Source organism: Paroedura picta, chromosome 2, assembly GCF_049243985.1.
Source record: "Paroedura picta isolate Pp20150507F chromosome 2, Ppicta_v3.0, whole genome shotgun sequence".
NCBI lineage: Eukaryota > Metazoa > Chordata > Lepidosauria > Squamata > Gekkonidae > Paroedura > Paroedura picta.
In genome coordinates, this window is record NC_135370.1 from 45240132 (window position 1) to 45256094 (window position 15963).

Genomic DNA, 15963 nt, shown 5'->3' on the forward strand with positions numbered 1-15963 from the left:
TTTTCTGTTTCAAGGAGGAGGGAAGAGAAAATCCCGAGTTCAAACTGATCTGAATTCAGCATGATCCACAGCAGAATAAACAAAGCAAGTGCAGAATCAGCCCAGGTCAATATGAAAACGATTTTAACGTATGTTTTTTAAACTAATGACAACTGAATATAAAACCAGGAATTGACCAAGCTTTGTTTTACTGACCCACCCTAGCCTTTCCTTTTGCTGATCTTATATAAATATGCTGTAATATCATTTTATTCTTAAAGTGCAAGACTTGATACTTAAGCATGCAATGATCACAGAGCCAAAAACATGTATAATAGCTTTAAAAAACAGTTGTTTTCTTCATTCAACATATTTTATCTGTCATCCTATTATAAATTCCTTTGGAATGGGGTTACATCCTTTTTATCAGCACTAGTGCATAGACCATTGCTCCGTAAAAAAAAATGTGCAGTGTCTGACAAAAAATATAACCAAATGCTTCAGAGTTGCTCATGTGCCTCACATCAACCAAAACCACAGTTGCTAAACACCTTCTACGGGATAAATAAAACTAGTTTGAAGGGCTTTTTTACTGCTTCTTAAACTACCGAGTAGTATGAAAAGCTAAATCAATGCACTTTGAGTGAATACTTTTGGCTAGTGCTATTGCTCATTCATCACACGCCATGCAGATCCAGGGACAAATGAGCTCACCCCGCTCCCATTACACTGTTTTGCAATTGCATGCATGGTCATGCTACTCCTTGTTCTGGATAGACCACTAGAATAAACTCCCCCACAACTGGGGAAATCATAGAATCATAGAGTTGGAAGGGACCTCATGGGAAGGGACCTCATGGGTCAACCCCCTGCAATAATGCAGGACACTCACATCCCAATAGCTCATCTACTGTAACCTGCCACCCCTTTGCTTTCACAGAATCAGCCTCTCCGTCAGATGGCTATCTAGCCTCTGTTTAAAAATTTCCAAAGATGGAGAACCCACCACCTCCCGAGGAAGCCTGTTCCTCTGAGAAACTGCTCTAACTGTCAGGAACTTCTTCCAGATGTTTAGATGGAATTTCTTTTGAATTAATTTCATCTCATTCGTTCTGGTCTGTCCCTCTGGGGCAAGAGAGAACAATTCTGTTCCATCCTCCATATGGCACCCTTTTAAATGTTTCTATGAAATTGACGAAGCCAAGCCAGAATGTTTGTTGAACACAAATGCAGAATTTTGAAAAGGCAGGGCTATTTAACTTTCCCCCTCACTCTAGTCTGGCAAAAAAAAATTGCCTCTCTGGCTCCATTCCATCTATGGGGGATATTATATGAAACCTTGCCCCACCTTTGATCCCATATTCTGCTTTCAATCTTTCTAAATATGGTGAGATGAAATCTACAACAATGAGTGTAACACATAGTCTCAATCTGAGCCAGGAACCCAGTTCTTAGATCTGCGTATCCCACACTCTGGGAAACCACACCATCGGCATTCAAAGCTTCCTTGTGGGTGCAGAAATAATTTTTAGCATGAATGATCCTTCACTTCCATGATATATTGAATTTATATACATCAGTCCTACTATATACAATGTGTTAAAGTTAGTTATGACTAAGACCATAACACCCGCACTTACTGGGAATTCCTCACTCATGGTGAATAATTGCAGTCTTTGATCCCCCTCACGAATGGTCTTCGGCAGATTGTCTGCACCCATTGACATAACACGACATGCATTTAGGATTAATTCTAGTGAAATTACCATGATTTATGTCCAAGAAAACAAAGTTAACATGGGAAACACATGTTATTTGTATTTATTTTATTTATTGTTTTGATTTATTTCCCACCGCTGTTGGCGAACTGTCTTACAAGGGGTTGTAAAGATTAAACAATAAAAACCTCACATAAAAATATTAAAAGAGCCATCTCAACCCCACACTACATGGCGGCAGAAATAAAAACCCCAACCTCCCCCCCCTATTTCCAATTTCTCCCTCCCAGTGCCTCAAGGAGAGAGTTCAGGGGTGCCTGTTGGTCCTATTACTGTGCTAGATGGTATTTAGCCTGGAGGGGCCCCTCGATCCTCTGACCCCTGGCCTCAACCAAAGACCTGGCAGAAGAGCTCTGTCTTGCAGGACCTTCAGAACCACAAAAGCTCCTGCAGGGCCCTCAGCTCTTCCAGGAGCTCATTCCACCAATAAGAGGCCACAACCAAAAAGGCCCTGGCCCTGGTCGAGTCCAGGTGAACCTCCCGTGGGCCGGGAACCACCAACGGATCTGCACCCGCAGAGCGCAAGACCCTGTGGGGGGCACAAGGTGATAGTCGGTCCCTCAGATATGTGGGTCCCATTGCTTTTAGGGAACTATTGTTTGCTAGATTTTATTCATTTTATATTTGTATGTCCCCATACTTACCAGTGATACTTAGGATTACAATTAATGCTCTTAGTGTTCTTTTGTCATTAATTAACAGCTAGGCAATGGCAACAGCTAGGCAGCGGCATATAAGAACCAACTCTTCTTCTTCTTCTTCAAGTGACTGCCCAGCAAACACGGCCATTATTAAGTCTGTGGTATCATTTTATGGTTAGCAGGTTGAATTCCAGAGATCTCTTCCATTAACAGAGGCGTCTTCTTCCCATGCAAGTCTCCTTCCCTGGATATAAGAAGTTCTTCCACAAGTGGGTCCCAATGTCATTTGAATCAAATGATTAGAAAAACATGGGATTAAAAAGAAAGCCACCTATACCTAACTAGGTGTAAAACGCAAGCCAACTCTGTCTACGTTTGGAAACCTCAGCAGTCTAAAGGTTAAAGCTTGTGAGGTGAATTTCACAGATTCCAGGAAGGACCGGAAGAATAGTGCCAACTCTTCATTGTTGACCAGTGATCAAACATCTCCTCATTACACTTCAATATTGTTGCCTCTAAAGGTCACCATTGCTGAACATAATCACACAAAATCAAAACTGCAAACTTTATATATCATAGAGGTAGTAAATAGCTTGGAGGTTTATTTTCTGGTGCCTGAACAACATTCTGAACTCATTTATAAATTCCTGGCCACTGTGGCATGAGCCAGACACATTTTGTAGTGACTAACAAAAGCATCAATTAAATCAATTTCCTGTAAAATATATATTCTCAATAATTTATTGGGTCAGCAGTGACTGGGCTAATGAAGCAATGTAACTCTGTAACTTTCATTTGCATACTTTACACTGTTACGATCTCCCCCCTCCCCCTTCTTTTCTTTCCCTTCTGTTTAAGGAAGCAGGACTTTATGCAAACAATTTGCAGGTCATGTTCCAGAGCCCTTTCTTTTGCACACAACACAAAGGCATACCCAGAATTTGCCTCGCAGATTTCGATGAAAGGCAATAAATCATGCAGCGTCCATTATTTTCCCTTTCACTGGTTTTACTCAACATTAATTTAGCCAATCTGTCACCTCCTGAGAAGCAGAGGCCAAAGGCAGGCTATAATCAAACCCCAAGAAAGGAGGTAGCCAATTGCAAGGGAGCAACCAAAACGAGTCACAGAAGGAATATTTTTATAACCCCGTTTGATTATGTTTTCGTTTGCCTCCCTATTTGAAGCTGCGGTTACAACTTGTTCCCGTTTAGCTGAAATGGTATCAGGAATGCAGTAGAAGCTGAACCATGGTAAGTATGGTGTAAGGGGTGGAAATTCCTTCTCCAAGCTGCCCAACTAACCTGGGATGATTTAGTGACAGTAGAATGTTGGCACAAAATGGGACTTAGAAACATAAAATCATAGAGTTGGAAGGGACCTCCAGGGTCATCTAGTACAACCCCCTGCACTGTGCAGGAAATTCCAGCACACCCACAGTGACCCCAGTTCCATGCCTAGATGATACCTCCCCCAAAAAATCCCAGAATCCTTGACCAGTCTGGTCTGGAGGAAATTCACCTCCTGACCCCAAAGTGGGCATTGGCATTTTCCTGGGCATGCAAGAAAGGGCCACAAGAGCCAGGCATGGACACAATCCCTTCTGCCCAGCCCCTTACAACATGCCTTGATGTCATCACTGAAGCTTTATTAAATCCTGAAAAGCCAAATCTATTAGCACCCAGAGAGAGTGTTCCATTAGCCCTCACCCTGACCTGGTGGAACACTCTCCCTAGAGAGATCAGGGGCCTGCAGGACTTGGGACAGTTCTGTCAGGCCTGTAAAATAGAGGGCCATTCCGCACAATGTAAAATCAGCGAAACCAATACCTTACGCAGATGCTTTATTTTTGTTGTTTTAAACTACGCCGTCAGCCTCCCACCTCATCCCAGCACTGATCTCACTATATCTTCCAATTTGTAGCAAGATCAGTGTAATCCCCAAAAGTGGATTCCCCTGGGGAAATCCTGCCAGCTGCCACAAGCAGCCAGCAAGTCAGGAGGTGAGGGCAATAGTCATCACACGAGATGTCCCGCCCTCACTTCCGCCCCCTTCATTTCTGGGATCAGGGTTTTGCTGTCTTTTTAAAAAATGGCAAAGCCACAAGAGCAACGAATAGGCGTTTGCAAAGCTGCAAGACGGTTTAAAAACATGTCCCAACCAATGCATATGTGAATAAACAGATTCTTGTTTCATCGCATAATTCATATATTTTTTTAAAGAATTCGCAGCAAGCCATAGGGGGTTAAAGTGCCGTGCTGCAAGGTGATTGGTTGTCAGGAGTGATTGACGGGTGCAAGCTGGGGGAGGCGCTGGAAGCTCATAGTGTGTTCCTCACTCCTCGGAAGGAGGTAAGATATACTGCAAATGCTGCAATCGCAGCGAGAAAAGCAGGGAGGGATCTCTAGTGTAAAATGAAGGTAGGACGCTACAAAATATCGCGTAGGCCCATGCAGCACCGATCACGTTACTTTTCCCTTTGTGCGGAATGGCCCTCTGAGTATTCCACTGGGCCTATGGCTGAAGCCTGGAATTTCATCGGGCTTCTGGCTTCCCTGACCAAAATGTCAGCCATCTTCACCATACTTGACATCAGTGCCTACCCCATGGGGAAATTAGAGGCAGTCCGAACAAATTTTCTGTAGGATGTTTTGACATTAATTGTTGTTTTTATATATGTTACCTACCCTGAACCTTCAGGGAAGGATGGATTGGAAATAAATTTTTATTATTAATAATGTTTAAAATCCAGATCAAGGCTCCCAATTCCCTTCCCTTCTAACATTTCTGTTTGCATAAAGCATCTTTTCTGGCAGTGAAACAATGACTTCATGCAGTGACCTACTATGAAGTGAGGGATAAGACCAAATTTTGCCACTGTCTTGATATGAAAATGGGCTTCATCCTCTCGGGACAAAATTGCCACTGTCTTTTGTTTTCTTACACCTGTATACCCAAAATTTGATAGATGGTGAGATGGTTAAAACTGAACCCTGACTTTTCAACAATTGCTAAGGTGTGTAAATGGTGAAAAAGAAGCAAATAAATTGAGAACACCAGCAACAGAAATAGATAAAGATGAGAAGGCTGACTATAACAACACACCGAAACAAAAAAGAGGTTATTTGTTTATTGCTACACAAAGCACTTTAATTGCATAGCTAGCTAGCCCTTAATAGATAAGAATATGTGTAGATGGTTTTATATTCAAGTGATTCCCATTACAAAATGTGAAGAGGCCCCCATTAACTAGTGAGTAATTGGAATGCCTGAATCCAACGAATTTCCGGTTATATAATACAGTCCTGGTCTAATATATCCTGCAGAATATTGCTTTCTAATTTATGGCTTAATAATGTTCTTCTTAACCCTCCCGTCCCTTCAGTGATGTGGTACTGATAGAATAAAAATATTCTGCAGCTACCATTAATTGATTTTGAATATAGAGTTCAGATTGTTGCTATTGTTATTATTAAGTAAACATTAGTGTTACTTTTTACATAGTGCAGGAGATCAATTCACAGATCTCCAGATAGCATACCCAAATCCAGCCTGTTTCTATGTCAATAAAACATGCTTCAGTTTCACTTTGGGGGTGGTAGGATTTTACTCATTAGCTCTATTGGGGTTCAGAAGGTTAATTGGTTAGACATGCAAAATAATCTCCGATCCAGCAAAGAGACATCCATGTGCAGAAGCTGCTTTCCACGCGTACAGCCAAAGGGAGGACAGGCGCATGGCTAGATCTGTATTCCCCTTAAAGTTTTCAATATTTATCTGGGGGCCCTGAATGGGCAGAGTGAATATTCTGATGTGAATGGAGACGTGGATCCTGATTCAGAGCCCACAGCTGCCTGTGACAGAAGCTAGACTGGAGCCAAAGAATGGTAATAAGGTATTTGTGATAAAGAATATTCTTGTGCATTTGTTTTGATCCAAGAGAGAATATTTATTTCATTAGCTTCCTGAACTGGAAGTTACTCATTATTTTCGAGGCGTTTTTTTTCCTTCCTTTTTTATTTCAGGAAGAAAATAATCCTAGGTGGGGGTATTAAATGAGCATAAACATTAAAAATCCAACGGCCACCTGCTAGGTTACATCCTTTGCAATATAAAGACTCAAAGGGGATGAAAATCTCAAGGTTAATAAGATTATTGCCATCTTTTTTGACATCTAAATCTGTGCTACCCGGCCTTTCTTCACTGAGCGGAAGATTGCAATCATTGCTGAAGTCCCAGGTTTTTGCTTCTGTGCACAGAACCGAAACCAGTGGTGTGTAGCTGAACATATTTCAGATGGCAATGGCAAATTATTAACAAATCAGTGGCAAACACACAAGAAAATGCCCTCAAAAATAAAACAACCCCAACCCCCCACCCCGACTGCATACAAATAGACTGTCTGCAAAATGCTGCTACCAAAACAACAACAGAAAAACACCACCTGCTTGTATTCTTAATTCCTCAGCTCACAGAACTATTCAAACACAGACACTAAACAGTCTTTCTCCTATTCCTAAATGCCGGTTTTGTTTCCTTCCAAAGAAAAACACTGGGTAAAATGGACGTGTTCATGTTCCACCAAAAACCAACAAGAGGGCTAGAGGGACAAGGATAAGTCAGAACAAGAGCCACTTACCAAAGGACAGAAAAAGAAGAAGAGTTGGTTCTTATATGCCGCTTTTCTCTACCCAAAGGAGTCTCAAAGAGGCTTACAGTCGCCTTCCCTTTCCTCTCCCTTTCCTTTCCTCCACACCCTGTGAGGTGGGTGGAGGCTGAGAGAGCCCTAATATTACTGCTGGGTCCAAACAGCTTTATCAGTGCTGCGGGAAGCCCAAGGTCACCTAGCCGGCTGCATGTGGGGAAAGAGTGGGGAATCAAACCCAGCTCACTGGATTAGAAATCCATACTCCTAACCACTACACCACGCTGGCTCAAAGTGGCTTATAATTGCCTTCCCTTTCCTCTCCCCACAACAGACGGCCTGTGAGGGAGGTGAGGCTGAGTGAGCCTTGATATCACTGCTTGGTCAGAAAAGCTTTACCAGTGCTGTGGCGAGGCCAAGGTCACCCAGCTGGCTGCATGTGGAGAGGATCAGGGAATCAAACCCAGATCACCAGATCAGAAGTCCACACTCCTAACCACCCCACCAAGGTGCACCTCAAGAGGCACAGCTGGGAACAACAGGATGCACAAGCAACTCTGTGAAGCCTGCTTAGAAAAGGCCAGGCAATTTCCAGGTGGAGACGGTGTGGCCTAACAACCCGGGGGACCAGCAGAGCCGGCAGCTGGCTGTAGAGTGGAGCAGGCAGGGCAATAGTTCAGGCAAGCCAAGGTGCTTGATGGAGTGGTGTTTACAGGAATTGATTGCAACCTTCTAATTGATCATAAGGTTCCTGGAATCTGGCTTTAGGTCCATATTGGAGACCATGACCTGATCTCTTTCATCTTTGTAACAAGAAATGCTGCTTGCTATGGAACCTTGCAGCTACAGTGGAATACAGAACAACTCGAATAGAGATAAGCTCAAGAATTATGCCAAAAGCCATTTGTAGATAGCCCTGGCATGTTTAGGCTAAGGTTCTGGGTCGCTGTAACTTTGCATCCTCAAAACAATCGTTTTTGGTAAAGGCTGGAGCCAGAAGCAGAGGATTGTTTAGAAACATGTGCAGTTTAGTATAAGCTTGAAGGATGAGGCCTGACCTGGTGACCCTTGCCCTGTCAGAGGTAGGAGATCAGGGATCCTGGAGACTTTGGGTTTTTTTCCTGGAGATGGAATGGAAGGTTAGGGGATTGTAACATCAGACCTGGCCATAATGCCATCTCCTTAGATAGAGGTATAAAACCAGCACGGTGTAGTGGTAAAAAGTGGTGGCCTCTAACCAAGGCAGAGTCTGCACTTACTTTTTTAATTCCATTGTCAATCCTGTTGAATTCAGATCGCTTTGAACTCGAGTCTTCCTCTTTCCCTCCTCCCCATTGAAACAGGAAAGTCTTCTGCACGTGGTTAGGGAGGCTCAGAAGAGGGGGGGAGGCAAATGGAGACTCTTTCTTTGTTTTCTTGAAGGGGGGAGAGGATCCAAGAAGTCAGAGGAGGGAGGGAAAAAATCCTTTCTTTTCTTGAAGGGGGGGGGCGGAGAAGGCACACAAAAAATCCAAGGCCGACAGAAGTTGAGAGAATTTAGGGGCTTCTCCTTTGAGGCAGGCTTGTCACATGACCACCTGTAGCCAATCACGGGTCCTCTACCACGGAGGAGAGCCCAGATTCAAAGCAATGCGATTTTCTGAATATATTCAGGATTAGAAGCAGTCTCAGATATCCCACAATAAAGGTAGGGTCACTCCGGATCAATCCTTCTTGCTGCAGAAGGAAATTTTAAATCGCCCCAAATCCAAACGGAAATCGCATTCTGTGTAGAGGGCAGGGACTGAATCGATCTGGGGTTGGACTAAAAGCTCCGTGCAGTTTACACCAGGAGAGCTGGGCTCAGTTCTCTCCTCCTCCTCCACATGCAGCCAGCTGGGTGACCTTGGGCTTGCCACAGCACTGATAAAGCTGTTCTGATGGAGCAGTGATATCAGGGCTCTCTCAGCCTCACCCACCCCACAGGGTGTCTGTTGTGGGGAGAGGAAAGGGAAGGCGACTGTAAGCCACTTTGAGACTCCTTCAGGTAGAGAAAAGTGGCATATAAGAACCAACTCTTCTTCTTCTGAATAAATGACAGACAGAGAGTCCAGTGCTAGCTTGGGGAAATAGGACCAATGAACCCTTACCAAGATGACTGCAGGCGGCAGTATTACAGGTTACCCAGGTGACACCTGGCCCTTGCACAACTACACAATACATTTCAAGTAGGGAAGCTCTGTGTACTCATCACAGCACCTGCTGGGGATTCAGACCAACAAACCAGCATTTAGCAGATGACTGAACAACCGTGTTCCTTTCTGGTCATAGCCAAATGAATGTGTGGGCATCATCATTCATATTCCCAACACCCTCTCCTGCTCCCTAATTTCAGTGCAAAGTTGTTGTTTTTAAAAAATGGAATTAAACACCACGAGTGTACAGGAAAAGTCTCTAAACAGAAGCCAGCAGGAATTTAGTGTGTTCTTGTTCATGGACCACTCCTGGATTTGGATATCCTTCCAAGCGTATTATTGTAGGGCTGAAGGCCCTGCTTCAGGTGCCCCTGCAGTCTGTGATTAGGCAAGTGGCGACAAGGGAGAAGGCCTACTTGGCCATGGCACCAAAGCTCTGGAATTCATTCCCCCAGAGATTCTCTTCTGTCGCCATCTTTTACTAGTTCTGTTTTGGCTCTGTTTTGTTTGGCATTGCCTCCTTCCTAACAAGTGTTTTAATATCCATGTTTATGTTTTATATATGTTTTAGCTCTGTTTTTGTCATTGCTTAATGTATGTTTGGGGGTGCGATTGTAACGATTTTAAAAATGTGATGTTATTGTGTGTTTTAAATTGTTAGCCACCGTTTTCCCCATGTGTATTCTTCCATAGAGAAAGAATATAGCATTGGTACCAGTCCACAGTCTGAACCTTTATAAAGCACTGTAACCATTTCATGATATTTCTGAGTTTTGACACTTCAAATTCCCCCCCCCCCTTTAGTGATGTGTTAAAAGCAGATGATGATCACAGAAAAAAGTCTTTTTGCAAACCAAAAATGGGGTTTGGGGTTGGGGGGGGGGAATGCAACTCTGAAAAAGTCAGCTGGAAGTTGCTAGGCCCATCCTCCGAGATTACAATATGTAAATAAGTTGACAGTGTACAGTACAATAGGGGCCGATGAGATTTACACCAACAGTAGAAATACATCATCGAGGATAATGCCTGAAAATTAGCAAAGGGGGTTTTGCCAAGAAGACTGGCAGGAGCCCCCATCCCAGTAGTAACAGCTGGCCTGAGTCGTCATCTCAACCCAGATTGACAAGAAGGGGAGAGTTCCCTCTATCAGGCCATCCAGTGCCCTCTGAATAGCAGTATCAGCTGGGCTGTCACCAGGAACACCTCCCCAAGGAGGGCTGGGACCTTTGTTCTCCTCCTCACATTGTCTGATGTACCCATTCAGTCATTAAATAAATCTGTTGTGCCTCAAGTCTGCACAGGACTGATAGGAGAGGCAGTTGATAACGCCGTTCGTGTGGGCGAGAGGTTTATATCTGGGGAACAGAAGTTAAACAAGGATGCAACAGTTTAGTAAACAAACACGATGGTCCCCAGTTTCTCATCTTCGGAGGCTGGGAGTTAGGAAGTTCAGTGTTGCTAATGTTCCTATTCTCTTCCTGGGAGAGGCTTTCGGTACTCTTAGCAAACACACAGGCGTTATTAGGACTAAGTCGGCAATTGTGGCCCAATAAGTGTGGACAATAACCTTGCTTGAGGAAAGCTGGGCTCCTTGCCAGAAGGAGTCCATTTCTGTCCCTGGGGCAGAATCCTAGTTATTTAAATTTTTTATATCCTGCTTTTCTCTAGGTGAATGGGGAAATCTGCTGCCACTATGGAGCAGATCGGCACACATAGCTGATCTTCTATCTCAGCCTTTCTCAACATTCTGACCATTGAGAAACCCCTGAAACATTTGTCAGGCTTTAAGAAACCCCAGATGTGGTGCGATCATGCAGAATATGGTTGGGATGCCTGGCTGTGGACACACCCACCCGGGGCCCCTCCCCTTCCCACCCCTCCAGGCCTGTCATTGGCCATTTAGGTGGCGACATGAACATATATGGTCATATCACCCAATAAACATTTAATACATTTTACAAATATATAAAAAATTAATTAACTCCTACCCATTCGGGAAACCTTTCCATGGCCATCAGGGCTACGACAAGACCAAGGTCACCCAGCTGGCTGAATGGGGAATCAAACCCGCCTCGCCAGATTAGAAGCCACTGCTCTTAAGCACTACACCACAAGATAGCTGAAAAGAAGTGAGACAAGTTTCCAAGGCTGGTTCCAGATCTGAGCAGTCACTCTCCTCACCATGAGCACCTTCCCACCTTCCCAACCTCTGCCTGTGAGGCCTTCCCCAACCCACTAACAAGCCTCCCTTCCACCTGTGCTCCCTACACACCCTTTTCCTGTTGACCTTGACGTGTTCCCGCTGTGGCCACTACAAACTCTGCAACCGTCTATCACCTGCCTTCTCATTCCCAGCCATGCCACAGTCCGGAGCACAGGTGACAAAACGCTTCCAATGAGTTGGGGGGTGGGTTTCACTGGCAGTGATCCAGGCTCATGCCATCACTGCCAGTGACACAAGAACTCTCAGCCAGAGGTGCTATTTCATATCCCTCTCTCTCCCGACTGTAGCTATGCATTCCCTTTCAATAAATTGCTTTTTCAACTCACTGGGTAGACATAGATCAGGCCACGCAACTCATATAAAAGCCTGGCAGTGAACCCTCCAAGCTAACCAGTCTCTTCAGATTAACCAGCAGTCCTGTGGCACCACTTCAGCCCAGCTCACCTTGCAAATGCAAGAGACGTTCGAAAATCAAAAAACCAAACAAGCCCCCCTCTAAAGCATCCCAACCTCCTATTGCAAGGTCAACCAGAAGAGTCCGAGACAGCCTTTCTCAACTTTTTTACCATCGAGAAACCTCTGAAACTTTTGTCAGAATGAAACCCCAGAAGTGGCACGATCGTGCAGAATATTGATGGGAAGCAGAGCTGTGTAAATGCCCGCCCAGAGCCCCTCCCCTTCCCACCCCCCCAGGCCCACCATTGGCTATTTTGGAAGGGAGGGAGGGAGGACCATATATGGTTATTTCACCCAATAAATGTTTAACAAATTTTAAAAATATATTAAATTTAATTAACTCCTGCCCATTCAGGAATCCCTTCCAGGGCCATCAAGAAACTCCAGGGTTTCATAAAACCCTGGTTGAGAAAGCATGGTCTATGAATTTCACAGGTTTTTTTTTTATGTTGGCAGCAAGATGGCAGCTTTTACAGTTGCTTTCCCCCATCTTTAGATCAGTCCTAGAATACAAACCTAAATGGGGGGAAGCATAGGAACCAAATAGCACTCAATCCTATGCATGCCGATTTATCTATTTATTGTTTGGCCAGGAGATCCTATGATTGTTTGATTACTTGGCAGCCAGGAGAGAGATGTTCTCAGTTGGTTTGCCCTTGCCTGCCTCTCCATCATGACCCCTAGTGTTTCTTGGAGGAAATACCACCCAAATCCAAATACATCCAAATACTAACCAAGCTTAGCTTCCTTGATCTGATGAGATCAAGCACGCCAGGGTTATCCGGGTCATATACAGCCATGCCTAGAATAACGTCAAAGGTTGCTGTTCCTTGATTCAGGAGGGGGATGGCAGCTGACAGGAAGTCTGATAACAGTTGTACAGCCGTGGGAAGTGGAAAAAAGGCTTTCTTCTCCCATAAAACTAGTACACTCATGAAACCAGTTGGCAAGAGGTTCAAGACAGACAAAATGAACACCTCTTATATTGGCAGCTAGCAGGATCCAAATTATCATGTCTGGACCAATGAGAAGACTTCTGGCTGTCGCATGTGATCTGTGATCACTCATTTACATAGTTAAGTCATCGTTAGATACTGCCGTGGGAGGTGGATCGTGAGGGAGAAATCTGTGGTATCCGTTTACCACGTTTGCTCAGGGAATTGTTTTAAGACAATAAAGGAAAATCACCCAGCTCTTGTTTATCACTGAAAGATGGCCTTGATGTTTCAAAGACCTGTCAGGAGACGTTCTGGATATTGTAGGACGGCAAGTTCTAATATTCAAGGCCAAAAAAAAGAAGAAGAAAAAAGTCAGAGACAGAACATTAAAATTAAAAGCGTTCTTCAAACAGCACACGAAAACAACAGATTGATCAGATGGTTTCAAACCGTTTTTCAATAGCAGTTAATAGTGGTGTCCTGCTGAGTTCAAAAGATGGTCTCGTCTTGTTGGGAAAGACCCCATTAAACACCACCATCCCTCTAGATCTGATTCCTTTTAAACACCTGCCTCCTGTGGAAACTTTGCTCAACAGCTGATCTGTTCAGCAAAAGGAAATAACACGTTCGCACAGCCTCCTTCCTTTCGCTAATGAAGTCAATCGGAATTATGCTTCTGACTTGGAAGGAGGTAGGAATAAATCCCCTGCTTTTCCTACAAGAAAATCAGTGAAGTAAGAAAAACATTGAGAGCTTCTTTCTTTCTTTCTTTCTTTCTTTCTTTCTTTCTTTCTTTCTTTCTTTCTTTCTTTCTTTCTTTCTTTCTTTCTTTCTTGTTGTTGTTGTTTTTTTGGGGGGGTGAGCACGTGATGACGGGTCATTGAAGCATCCAGTGTCTTCTGGGTCCTGTCAAAACAAGTGGCTAAACAGGGGGAACTGCTTTTTACTGAGGTCCTCTAGCTCGGTGTTGTCTGCTCCAACCAGGAGCTGCTCTCTGGGGCCTCAAGCAGAACAAGGTGCTTCCCAGTGCTGCCTCCCTCAGGGCCCTTGACTGGTCTGAATTGGGACCTTCTGCATACCCCGCACGTGCCTTCCCAGTGTTCCCACCCCTTGAGGAGACGCTCCCCTGTTTCTGTCATTGGTGAATTTCTACCCTTGAGGATCACATTTTAATTTGACTCCTGACTCCTCCACATGCAGTCAGCTAGGTGACCTTGGGCCAGTCACAGTACTCTCAGAGCGCTCTCAGCCTCACCTACTTCACCAGTGGTGGAGAGTCGAAGGGTAGGTGATTGTAAGCTGCTTTGAGATGCCTTTGGGTAATGGGAAATGGGGTATCAAAACCAACTGTTCTTCTTAAATGTTCGTCACTGTGAGCAGCACAGTGAGCTCTGACAGAACTGCTGTGTGGGAACAGCTCTTGCAGAACCCAAAGTCACCCAGCTGGATGCATGTGAAGGAATGGGGAATCCGGTTCTCCAGATAAGAGTCTACTGCTCTTAACCACTACACCAAAACACAAGTCAGCTTTAAAAACTGGCTGTGTGGAGAACAGATTGTGTTTTGTGCACTGTATTTATAATATAAATTTATAATATATACACAACCACACACATATACATAAGTGACAATCCGAAATGAAAACAAACAAGAAGGATGGTTAGTAAGGGAACTCCAGGCAAAACAAAAAAGCCTTTTCCCCCACTGGAAGACCCAGTTCTGGTGCTACCACTGAGGAGGCCTGGTAATCATACATTGCTTCAGTGGGCTGATAAAATCAAGGCAGGCTCTGGCTTTCCAGGGTTTATAAATAGGTATTTGAAGCACAAGGAAAGGTTGGGTATATTCTAATGAATAAAAATTATTCCTCCCTCCCCCATGCACACACTTGGACAGGGAAGATTCTTCCAGTGTTTCTTCAATTAAGAGGGTATGAGCTAAAGTTGCAAAAAAAACACCTCTCTCTCTCTCTCTTTTTATTTTCCATCCAAATCTTGCTCCAAGAACTGACTTCCTTCCTGTCTGTTTGTGTATCAAGCCAATAAACAGGGTTTTGCCCTCACCAAAGCAACCGGCAAAGAGGCCTAAGAGAAGACAGGATGGTACCTCTGCCAGTCACAACCACCACTGGCCCCAAACACTGATCCCAGAGGGGGGAACTCCCCTCACCCAACTGCTGGGCAACAAATCAGAGGACAATTCTATTTCATTGCTAGACTTTTAGCCACAAACAGAAGATGTTTCATGGACATTTTCCAGACACCGAATCCATGCCCACGTGAGGCAGGCCTTCTGTTTCATTCCCTGCCTTGGACGAGTCCTTCCAATAATCCCATCCGGACTCCTTGAGTTGCCACCCAAAACCCACTTCACTGATCCAGTCACAGAAGCCTTCTGCCATAACCCCTCCCAGTTTTAGGCATATGAACTTGGCCGTGCATGGGTGTGTGTGTGTGTGTGTGTGAGTGTGCACATTTGTATATAGCTTTTTCATTTGAGAGCCAGTTTGGTGTAGTGGTTAGGAGTGTGGACTTCTAATCTGGCATGCCGGGTTCGATTCTGCGCTCCCTCACATGCAGCCAGCTGGGTGACCTTGGGCTCCTCACAGCACTGATAAAACTGATCTGACCGAGCAGTGATATCAGGGCTCTCTCAGCCTCACCCACCCCACAGGGTGTCTGTTGTGGGGAGAGGAATGGGAAGGCGACTGTAAGCCGCTTTGAGCCTCCTTCAGGTAGGGAAAAGCGTCATATAAGAACCAACTCTTCTTCTTCTTCTTCTATTGAATAAACTTCATTTAAAACCAGCTCTTGGTATATGATTCTGACACCAACATACAATATATGGTTGTCATATACCCTCCATCCAGATATATGGAGGTGGTGTACATTACATATATATTGGATCTACACCGAAATGCTCTGTTATAGCAAGTTTTACACAAATGTGAAAGGGTAAATTTTACAGAGGAAGCATATGGATCAAGGGCAAAAGCGAACTCAGCCTACAAAGTCTCAAGGAAGCAGCACTTCTCTAATGAAGCCAATTCATTTAAAGGGAAATATGAAATGTCATTTTTATTTTTAAAAAACTAAACTAAAATGCCACTCCTAGAGAGCCAGCATGAT